Raw genomic sequence first — 13,105 nt, 5'->3', positions numbered from 1 at the left:
CAAACGAGAAAACCATCTCGCAAGTTCAAAAAGTACCACCACAATCGCAATGCTACAAATCCATCATACATAGTAGAACCAAGATACACGAACCTAACACAAAGGATCATATCTCAACATAACTCTGTTGCAATGCATGACCCCATTAGTGCTGGGCTTATATCGAGTATAACCGATAGCCCAAACTGATAAAATACTATTGGGTTATCGATATCAGTATTGGGTAAATAGTTCGATAACAATTTAACGTTATTTGACTATTGGGTATTCGGTTTGGGTCTCGATTTGCCCAATTTTATTAATGGTTTAACCGACAGCCCAATAAGCGTTAATAAAATTATAATTTCACTCACTAAGTATATAAAGCCACCTTACGGCTTCATTCTCTCATTTTCTCAATATCTCTCGTTAGTTACTCTTCATATTTAGACCTTAATCCTTAGAGTAAGTTTTAAACATTTTTGAATTTCTCATCTTAATTCTTCAATTAAGATTTTTAGTTCTAAACTTTAAAAGAATTAATTGTTCAGATTTTTGATTTTTCTATTTATTTCTTTTGTTGCACTGATTCTTTAGTATTTATAAGATTAAGTTTTTATTATTTTCATGTGAATTATGCCAGCCCGCAGTAAGAAAGTTAGTAAGATTAGACTATTGAATGTCTTATTCCTTACTCCTACTAACTTATAACTATGAAAGTTTAGATCATTCATTAGGATTTTCAAATGCAAAGAAATTTTTCTTTTTCTAAAGTTGGAATTTAATCCCTCTTTTCTTAAGAGAAAAAATTCAGTCCCTTTCTCTTAACAGTATGATCACGATTTATATAATAAAATATAAATTTTTGGATTTTTTTATTCTTATCGGGTATACCGATAACGAACCGATAAGGATCAATAACTGACTAACCGATACTCGATAACTGATATCTTATCAGTTTAGCATATTTAAAAATCGATAACCGATATGTCGAACCGATAATATTCACAACCGAACCGAGCCGACCGATGCCCACCCCTAGACCCCATTCAAATACTGGTCTATATAAAATACCTCAAGCCACCATTTCCTAACTCAAAGACCATGCATAATTCGACATCAAGTACCCAAGATGCATGACCATAACCACATAGAAACAAATAACACAATACCATAGTCTGGAAAGAACATAACCAATGCACAATCACTCATTCAATACCCTAATACCCATCTCGCTCAATTACCGCTATAAGTCCCAAATAGAACCGCACCATGTGTGCATATAACCAAGGAATCACCACCCCTCATGGATTAGAAGGGTAAATCATAGAATATATCAGAATACGAATAAGCTCAACTCTAATCGAATGGAACATCCCTCAATAATAGAAGTACGGAGTTAACCAATCTGACCCGGTGTAGAATACACATCCTCATTGTGCCCACAAATGGACCCGAAATCAACTCTTGTCACCCACAAATAGATAAATAACCCTCCGAAAGTCTACAATGACTGAATCATAACACATACTATCATCTGGCTAGCTTTAGCCACAACTTTACAGTCTACAACCACAAGATAATCTGCTTTTGAGAACTCCTAGTCTCCAAATTCATATAACATAAGAATCACCATATCTGCTCCCAACCTACTACCAAACTGTCCTATTTCTCTGAGTTCCTTCCGAATCAACCTTAAGGTGACACTTTTCCTTGCCAGAATACCACAATCCTTAACCAAAACTCACCCTACAAGACTTAGAACCACACCGCCCTAAGGCTCATAAGCCGTTGAATTCCCTCTTAAGTACCCCAAAAGTATCACAACCAAGATACCCATTCTAAAGAGACCTTCTGTGAGTCTAAAGTCATTTCCTTCACCTTCTTGATATCGAAATGTAAAATTCATAATGACATAGAAATATCGCGAGCATCAACACCATCCAATGTAAATCTCAGATCCTAGCCATATACCAATTCGGAAAAACTCATAATTGCTATATATAAATCTTGAATCCATTAGAACTTTCTCGAGAGTCACCCATTCTGCCTAAATCTCAATTGCACTGCCCAAATGGGCCAAATGACCTATGCCTCATTAGCACAACAACACCTGAAGAAGTAACCCACACCTCTAAATAACCGAGTGAACCCCTACTCTATGCACACTACATTTGTCATGAATAGCAAAGTCAAATCATTCCACGATTTTCATATACCTATAAAGTGTAATACACCACACATCCCAAAATTCCTTACTTAAGCCATCCTCAAAATCGACCTCTACAAGTCATATCTGATTCATAAGTATGCCTCAAACCAAAACCAGTACAACACATAATCATGAAATACAATTATCGATAATAGTCTCCCCCACTTAGATCAAAGACATAGCTAAAGACAGTCGATAACTTAGTATACCCATTCTCTATTCCTGCCATAATACTGTAGTGATATTCAACTAAGTCCTTCATAAGCTCGTGCAACGCCAACCATTTAATACTTTAAATTATCTACAAATATCGCATTCATCCTTGTCACAGTCAAGCCAACTTCCTCAAGCGATCCAAACTCAAATTGCAACACATATAATCCACTGGTAAGAGAGAACTCTCCACAAAAACAACATAAGGAATCACACAACTTTTGGACACCCCGTAAGAGATAACCCACCCGCTCAACCCCAAACTGACAGCCCTTATGTCCTACCACGACCATAACCACTAAGCATTCAATACATCTTCCCGAGTCTAAGCTCGTCAACCGAACATATGAATCTGCTTCACCCCACGAAAGAACAACGTGAAAAAACTTTCAACACACTCATAACTCGAGACTATACGTCACATCAAGACAACGATCAAATACCCAATAGTCCTTTTTACATCTCAAGCATACTATTCTTGTCGCAATCAAACCATCTGAACACATCTCGCAGTCACATCATACTCATCATAGAGCCATCCAGCCACTCATCGAGAAATATAAGTCCAAAAGCACCTGCTCGCATAATCGAAATCCCTGTGCTCAAGCTACTGTCAAAACCCGGCCTTAAGTCCTCCAGACTGGCCCATCATCAGCACACAAAAATCACATCTCGCACCCCATCCATGGAATCACTAGCCGTTGATACATAGTTGATATCGAGCGCTCACAATTGCGTGGAAGAGATTTCAAAGGATATACGCTTCAAGCTGAATCAATGTCGCATGATAAAGAAAGAATGATGGGAAATTTATCCTAAATGCCATGTAGCCTCTCAAAGATAGGTATGGACGTCATCATTCCGATCCTTAAGTCTCCACTAGACACTTGCTCATGACTCGTAGAACTTATAAACCTAGGGCACTGATACCAACTTTTCACGATCCAATATCCAACTAGTCGTGATGGCATCTATCCAACCCGCTAGGTAAGAAATAACCAACTATCCAATTTAATAAGATTTATTAAGAGAAGAAAAGGTAATACAACCGCTTTAATACAAAGAATTTCTCAAGGACTGGTAGTACAAATCATGAGCTTCTAAGATTTTTGAATTTACAAAGCAGGTATAAAATAAAGTACATCATCTGTTTGAAATATACATGAACAGATGAAAATTCTGAAGCTACCAAGATCAAGAGGTAGCTATGGCCGAAACACAGATACATCTTCAAATCCAGCTCCCTACGTGCGCAACAACATCAACATCCAACATCTACACGCAAGGTGCATGAGTGTAGTATGAGTACAATTGACTCCATGTACTCAACAAGTAACAAACCTAACCGTAGTTTGAAAGTTGTGATGAGCCGGTACAAGGGTCAAAGTCCAACTCCACTAACCAGCCACAATTCATAATAATATTATAAAAGTGGTACAGGAAATAACTCATAGATAAGATGCTCAACTTGCTCACACTTACGGAAAAATAGGCATGCCTTTCAAGTATAGCAGTCAATTCTAAATCTTTCACCGATAACACGAAAAATGTATGAGTAAGTTTGAAAAGTGTGATTTTCCCCAAAAATCTTACAACAATAAACAAGATGTTTCATTTTCGGGTAGCAAGAGGAATATACATCTCTATGCTTATGTGTCAATATACAAGTGAAATCATGAATGTCACCAAAATCAGGTAGCAGAAGAAAATGCATCTCTATGCATGTATCTCAAGTACGCATGTCAAATGCATTGTATCTTAGTGATGAACTTATGTACTCACACTCTCAGAGTACTCAATTTCACTGTCTCACACTTTCTACTCATTATGCTCAATCACTCGACACACTCAATTACTCATTATTATACATGGCAAATCCAGTCCAAACATAATAACTGCTAGCAACTGCGCTTACTCGGGTGTACAGACTCCGTAGGGGCTCCTTCAGCTCAAGCGCTATAATCTGCACGAACAACTCACGTGATATAGTGTCAATATCTGGATGTGCACAGATAACTCACGTGCTGCACGGACAACTCACATGCTATAGCATCAATATTTGGATCTGCACGGACAACTCATATGCTGCACAGACAACTCACGTGCTATAGTATCGATATCCTCAAAATCAGGCCCTCAACCTCACTCAGACATCAATCTCTCCAGTCTCTCGAGCTCACCACACTCATGCTAAGCAGCCAAATCAATTATATGAGATGTGAAAATATACAATAACAAAGACTAAGATATGATATGTAATGATGAATGCGACTGAATACATAACTGTAATTAAGCAAATAACTCAATATCAAAGTGTTACATCCCGTACTTAATATTAGGATGAGTCGTAGTAATCTATATGAGCTTGAAGGGATTAAGACCATTCATAAGGTTATAAAGAATTTGTGATTATGTTATTGTAAGACCCCGTAAGTTTAACAACCTTGATACCGTTATATACATTTGATATGATATTTTGAGTGGAACATTTTTGTAAAAAAAGTTTGAAAAATATGATTTTATATAGTTATTAATATTACTAATTTTGAATATGCTTTAAATTATACACATAATATGAGAAAGTTTATGACATTTTCTTTATTGTAAAGATAGAAATTATTTCCTCACAAAAAAAAGAAGGTTATATTTTTACCATTTTAAGAATTAAGCATACAAAAATCTGTACTCTTTATATGAGATTAGGAAAATTAGAAGTTGAGAAAATATATGTATTTTTACATGTATAGATTTTAATAAAATAATAGTATATGTATTAATTTTATATGATACCATGATTTATTAATACTTTAATATTTTAATAGTAGTATTTTAGGTTGAGGACAAGACTGTTTTCGAGGTTATAAGTACGCCATTTTAAATAAGTTATAAGTAAATTCGTGAAGGTGAGAGGGTAAGTGAATCGAAGAAAATGAGTTTCGTCGAAGTTTGACAATTTGGGATAAAATACGGTCCAAGCTATAATACCCAGTATTTATAATATAGTGCCATACAAGGTACCACATAACTATGATATTAAGGTGTATAAAGTAGGTTAAAAGTGAGTAGTATTTTAAGTAATTTGAGATAATTATTAATTATGTGAGTAATTAATTAATTTTGGGAATAATTAATTAATTATGGGGATAATTATGGTATTAAACAGGATTAAGTGGATAAAGATTTTGTTATAGGCTTCCATATGGCATTAATCTAGGCCAAGATGGCACCAATGTGCATGATGAGTCATAACACATAAGATACCTTGTTTACACGTGAAAGTATTTGGATAATTACCTTTGTTTCGGTTTCTTTATTAGTGATATAAGTTGGAGAATTGGAAGACATGACAAGAAGAAGGCTGAAAGAATTGTTTGATGATGTAGAGTATGGAGTGAATATTAGTTGGATAAGAAATAACGTGCTATGATATCAAGAATATCAAGTACGAATTTTTCCCTTACTTTGACCTGGCGTTACGTGTTTTTTGCAAAGACATGTGTTAAAGGGATTGTTAAGAGAATCAGATCAAGTATGTTAAGGCTATCCCTTCTTCCTTTTGGCATGATCAAAGTAACGATACATAAACGTAATGCTATTCCATAAGTAGTTTTACTCTTAGCAGTTAAGGATGTCTATGCTATTCATTCCTGTAAAGTGATATTCAAGCATGTCTAAGTGATAGAATATATGAGTCCACCAAACTATATAGAGACCAGGTCCTACATAGGTTTCCACAGAGAATGCTAAGGTGACAGTAAGCAAATAGAACATGGAACTTTTACATGAAAAAATCCCTACTCAAGGGGATGAAAAAACCACGACCTACACTGGTAGGATTTGAACTTCACTATGAGCAAACTTCAGATTACAATCTATGCAATCTAGGAATTAAACTCTTAATCCCTCACTAACTTGTAATACACCTATTACAAGCCACTTTGCAATACACCTATTACAAAGACTTCAATTCATGACTAGCTCTAGTCACGACACAAACACTGAAAGTTTATGGTTTACAAGAGGTTCCTAATTAAAACTTCTAGATAAGTGATCGGCTCCAACCCTATACCACTATAGAATGGCAAGAGTGGTTGATGCAGCTTTTACCCAAAAAGTCGGGATCGAATCCACAGAGAGCTAATATTGGTTTGGAATTGGGTTTCTATCTAATCTAGCTATGTGCGATGTTCTTAATTACACTTCTAATCATGCTTTATTTTGGTTACTATTCTACTTTTAATCACTAATGAAGAATGAAAATAAGCTAAGTATGATATATTTGTAAAGTTTTCTCAATTGGTATAAAGGCACTAGGGAACTGACATACACCTAGGTAGGTATCTAACAGAGTCTAAAACTTAGGGCAAACTTGTTGTGATTGAGATCATGATATAATCATTGCACATAGTTGCTCACTCTATATCTCTCGGTAGTTTGAGTGACTTTTCCCTAATTGGTTTTCTCAAGCCCAATTGGGTGTTTAAAAAATGCAAGCAAAATTGACTCAAGTTGGGTATTATTATCTCTAGGATTAACCCTTTAATTGGGGCTATCAATCTCTTGAATGCAGCACTCCAATTCCTTGTTAGCCTGAATTTCCTAGACTTAACCTCTCTTTATCAAGAAGAGCCTAAGTCAAAAAGGCACAAATAAGTGTTTGCAACCACTAATTCAACAATTAAAGCATAAATCAAGCTAAATATCATTAACCCATAAATATTTAAGCCCTAAAATTGAAGACTCATTAAATACCCACACTAGGGTTGGATCACAACCCTAGATAATGGGTTTAGCTACTCATAATCAAAGAAGAAATCAAATATGGAGATAAAATATAAGCCATAAAAAGTAATTACAAGATTAAAATCTAAGATTAATTGCTAAAGATGTTCTAAAATTACTCAAAAAGGCTAAAAATGGCTGTTCACGTGGTCTCTAAAACAACATATGACCTTACAATTTGAAAAAGAACTATTTATACACAGCTAAATTTTTCGGACAAAATTGCCCCTACGGAGATTCCGCTGACAGTGGAAAATGGGCCGCCTCAGCGCTTGGACTACCGCGGCCGCGCAAAAGCAAGTGCGGACCCGCAGTTCTTCTCTTGTTGGCTGGTTCTAAACTTGAGTCCGCTGGGAGTAGAAAAACTACCGCCTCAGCACTTCTCCAACTGCGGCCGCGAAATATGAGCGTGGACCGCGGTCTTCAATTTGAGCTCCAGACTTAGTTCTTTGATTCTCACTTCCCCTGAGGGCGAGAACTTGACCGCAGCCGTGTTAGAGACACCAATGCCGCGCAATTTCACCGCGGGCAGTGGTAACTTGTTAAGCCTAAATACAACTCTCTGAACCTTGCCACCATTGTGAGCGTAATCAAGACCGCCTCAGTGGTGGACCCTCCACGTCCACGTCTGTTTCTTTGCTGTCAATGCCCTTTTGACTCAGCTTTGAACTTGTGCAGGTTTCACTCCTTTATGAGCTGGTTTTGACTTTCTTATCTCTTTTTGACCAAATACTGCAAGCAAGCACAATAAGTTAGCTTTCAGTTATACTTGTACACATTTTTAATCCAAAACCTAAGCAAAAAGGAGCATAAAATAGGCTAGAATCCCTAGTTATCAACTCCCCCAAACTTAAGCTTTTGCTTTTCCTCAAGCAAACATAGTAATTACCACCTCCTCAAGATAAAAGAAGTAAAATTTCAGCTGTCCTAAAGTGACCTCATCTAGCATCAATTGGGACTAATAATTATCCTCAACTCAAATGCATTATTAACAACACACAACCTTTTTAGCACCATGGCTTTAGTGCGGCACAAAAGCATCAAGAGTTGACTCAACTTATCAAGAAAACACTTTCTGCTACTTTGGTCATTGTGGGACCCAAACTCATACTCCTCGACTCTCCATATGAAAACCTCACTTTTAGATTGTAGCACTCAGAATAAGGATTGTGGAAAACACACTCATCTCTCTCAAAGGAAGGTTACAAGTCCGGCTCTAAGTACCATAAGCTTGCCCTTTATGTGAGTCACCACTAATGTAAGCTCACTCAACTCAAGATCATATAGGGCTTTTGCGGGAATGTAATGAAGGCTTTTTGTCATGGGGTAGGATATATTGGTCTATGAAGGTTTCATCTTTCCTTAAGAACTTCATTTGCTTCATTTTGGCTCACATTTTCTTGACTCTTTGAGTCATTAACTTCTTCCTTAGGGGATAGAGAGACACACTGCCACTCTTTCTTATTCATTTAAATCCTTTTTCTCCTTTCTAATCTTTTCAAGCCTTTTATCTTTTGCTTTTGTTGAATACCTTCTTTTCTTCTACATTGTTAATTTTCTTTTTGACTTTTTGGCTTTTCTTTCTTTTTCTTTTTACCTTTCCTTTTCTTCATTTTGTACCTTTTATCACTTTTGCATTCCTCGTCTCTCCCCCTAAACTTATGCTTTTGCCTTGTACTAAGGAAAGATCGGGTGCCAAGAGAGGATCATTTTAGAACGGATAAAGGCTTGTATCACGGTTTTTGAAAGAATAAGGGCTATGGCTAAACGGGGTTGACTAGGGATATCATCATTGGTGGGCTATGGATGTTTTCAAGTCTCAATTAGGATCAATGAGAGCCTATACTCACTTCTCAAGCCGAGCTACACTTATGATTTTGCCTAGACAAACATTCAGGGCAAGTTCTAAATTTTTGGCACGGGACTTGGACTTGAAAATCAATACCTCACCACACAAGCTATAGGATTGCTAAACAGACAGAGTCGAGGGCCCACAACAACCTTGGCTAAGATTTGAGCAACACAAATGGTTCCGAGAAATCACTCGATGATTTTTTAGTCAACACAAGAGTCTCAAGGTCACAACTTTCACCATCCTATACATATCAATTTGTTTTTAACTATAAGGTCAAAGGTAAATGTGTTAGGTCTAAGTGAAGCTTTGGTTGAGGCACTATTGTTCACTAGCTACTATTTACACTGTTAGTAACTTAGCGTCCACCAGACTGTATAGAGAACCGGGTTCTCTATGAGTTTTCTCTAAAAATACTAATGAACCAAACCGTATAGCAATCTGGTCCTATATCAGTTTGGTAGAGTGCTAACTACTGAACAAGTATATAAATGATACACATGATAAGTTCCCACTGTATAGAGAACCAGATTCTCTATAAGTTCCCACTGTAAGCAACAGACTGTAAAACCAGCCAGTATAGGGAATCAGGTTCTCTATTTGTTCCTATAGTAGCTCGACAGTAAATAAAGAATACAGAAGATTTTTAGTGGAAAATCCCAAATTAATGGGACAAAAACCACGACCTACACTTATAGGCTTTCAACTTCACTAACTTGTAAACCCCAATTACAAGCCACTTTGTAATAACTCTATTACAAAGGATTCAACTCAACTAACTTGTGGTACTCTCACCATAAGCCACTTTGTGACTCTCTAGTTACAAAGACTTTGACTAACTTATGATACTCTCACCACAAGCTACTTTTTCACTCTCTAGTGACAAAAACTTTAATCACTCTAACTTGTAATAATACTATTACAAGCCACTTTGTAACTCTCTAGTTAATTTTTTTTACAACTCGACTAACTCTAGCCAAGACACAAACTTAGAGGTGGGTTTCATAAAAATAGCTTCTAAGAAAGCAAGATAGGAGTTACAATAAAGAACAATTAACAAAGACTCAACAAACCTAAGGACTTAAGATATATTCAATCTTGGATCCAGTCCTTGAGGTTGAAACAACTTTGTTCTTGAGAGAGGTTGTTCTTGCACTTGAGGGAGGATTTTCATTTCTGATTTTGCAAGCCTTGAATCTGAATATTGTGCCTTGCGTAAGGTTTATACTACAAAAGGCATCACCTTAGTGATGTCAAATCTTGGCTAGTACATGCCTCTTCCCAATGGGAGGTGACTGCTGCACTGTCTGCTGCACTGTTGCAGGGAGTCACTTTCTGCAGTTGCTTTCCAGCTGTACTATTGACTTATACTTATGTCAGGGGAACACCAAGGTATCAGGTCCCTAATCTGGTTCTTGTGAGTCTAAAGGCACACTGCCCAAATTATTTTGAGTCGATTAACTTGAATGATTGTACCAGGCATGCTTCAGGTCCTTTATCTGGTTCTCTCATGAAGTAAGTTATTTTACCTTCCTTGATTGTATTTATACTTGTATGACATCACTTACAACGATGTAAGCAAGGTAGGTAAAAGCCTTCCATAGAAAAGTTGACTGCTGCACTATTCCTGTGTAGTAGCGTGTGCAGGCAGCAACTTTCCTGCTGGAGAGTTGACTTCATACAGTATCCTCGGGAACTGGTAAGGACCTGTTTCCTCAGCTGTTCCTTCCTCTCTAAAGAGTTGAGTTATATCCCACGCTGGATCCCAACCTGGAATTTTGTGATCTCAAGGTCTTGTAGATGTGTAATAGGTTCCGTATCTGGTTCTGGATGGTAAGTTTGTTAGATCATCAAAACATAAAGTAAAGTACTTATGCCCAAGGTACTTGTAACTTATCAATTTCCCCTTTTAGATGACAACAAACTTAGAATTGATATCCCCCCTAAGAACCAGATCTCCACATTGTTCCCCCATACGAAACAACAATATTCCCCATGAGAACCGAACCTAAGGAGATGATCACAATTGGTTCCTCAAGACTATTTGGCAAATCATCAAAACTCAAAGTACCATAACTTATAAGTTTCCCCCCTTTTGATGAATGACAAACCCAGAATCCCCCTGAGAATCAGGTTCCTTATCTGCACTGATCACATCTGGTCCGTACCTAGTATGTTGAAAACATTTGTCATTATCAAAACATGACATAGAGTAACTTAGATCAATTTCCCCCTTTTGATGATGATAAACCCAAAATTATTGTTCCTCTTGGGAACCAGATTCCTCACATGTTTCCCTGCGGATCAGACCTATCATCAGCACATTTCCCCTATGAAGCAGAGCCATCAGCAACATTCCCCCTACGAAGCAGATCCATCTTTCATGCACAACACAACATATCAATTCGATTCTATTCCTCCCCCATATTGACACTTCTGTTCCTCCCCCATGTTGACACCTATATAACTTCCCCCTTTTAGCATCATCGAAAAGAATAATAGAAGAAGTACCACCAAAAAGAAGTTCAACAACATTACCTCAGGCCACTTGGGCAACACAACATAAACAATAACAAGAACAACAAGTGAATGTCAGTGCACAAAATAGAGTGATTGCCCATAGTGGAGTAATTATGATAAAATCACAGTAGTTTCAACAATACATAATATGACAATTTAAGCAACTGAAGTACCAATGTCATCAAATATAGGGATAAAAAGAAGATAAGAATTCAATGGAATTTGGATGGAGTGAAAGACATGGATCATTGGGCAGGAGGAAAAGTAAGGGGCTAAGGCCTTGATGAGCTTGTCCATTCGTTCATTTACTCTCCTTTGATCAATGGTCATCTGCTCGCTCAGTTCCTCCACCTGTTTCCTCAATCTTTTATTCTCATCCTTTAACTTAGCATTCTATTCTGCCGAGGGTCTATGAGAACCTGATGCTCAACCTATCTGAGTAGGTTGAACCATCAATCAGATCACCAAGAATCTCCCAAGCTTCTTCTCATCAAGAACAAACTCAGTCCCATACACATATAGCATTAGAGTGTCACATAAAACATAGAACTTTTTACTTCTTCTTCATAAATGTTGGGTCTTGGAGGAACAAAGAGGTGATTCTATTTTTTGAACTCAACAATGTCAAGAAGTTCCTCCATTTTTCAGCAATATCAGAGTCAACACTCTGCCTAACAACACTTTTTGAGACTTCAGAGTCTTCTACCTCTCCAAACCTGATAACTCAACCTTTGCTTCTTTAAGGAACCAGGTTCCTCAATTACACTATCCTTTCTATCCTTGAGTTGCCATTTCTCCCTCTTTCTCTTCTCAATCCGTTCACCCTTATCAACTGTTGCATCTTTCTCAGCCAACTTTCTTTTCTCCATTTATTTATTTATTTATTTTTTTATCTTTTATTTTTCACAAATTGAGATTCTTCCACTTTATCCTCTCTTCCACAATCACCACATCAGCAAGTTACACCACTTCATCATCAATCAGCCTACTTTTCTCAATACTTTTTACTAGATTATTAGGTTCATTTAAGCACAAAACCCAAGAGAAAAAGATCATCATTAGAATTAACATCCTAAGAAGGATTTTAGGGACCAGGTCCCTTATTCAGTTCCCCTCTTTTTCAGCACATTCATCAATTCCTCCATCCTTCAAGGCTTCTACAAAACCATCAACAATTTTAGCCTCACGATTTAGAATATTAGATCTACCCTGTTCCTTTTCAGTTGAGCATCCATCAAAATCTACCAAAGAATTCTTGGGGTTTTGATTCTGATGGAGTTAGGTTTTTTGGAAAGTGAGAGATTTAGGTTCACTTCTGGCATATTTGGGAAGAAGGATTATTTCGAGACAAGTTTGATTTTGGTTTTGAAGAAAAGAATTAGTTTTATTTGGGTGTAAGATAGAGAGGTGCCTTTTTGGGGCAACGAGTCAGTTCAGAAAAGGTTTTAACATTTTGGACTTCAAGAGTTAGGAGGAGAGGCAGGAGAAAGGTAGAAAAAAATTAATGACATGACACTTCAGCAGCTTAAAAAGGCATATAAGTATTG

The sequence above is a fragment of the Nicotiana tabacum genome, chromosome 10, assembly GCF_000715075.1.
Source record: "Nicotiana tabacum cultivar K326 chromosome 10, ASM71507v2, whole genome shotgun sequence".
NCBI classification, from domain to species: Eukaryota; Viridiplantae; Streptophyta; class Magnoliopsida; order Solanales; family Solanaceae; genus Nicotiana; species Nicotiana tabacum.
Note: the sequence above shows the minus strand (reverse complement) of the source record.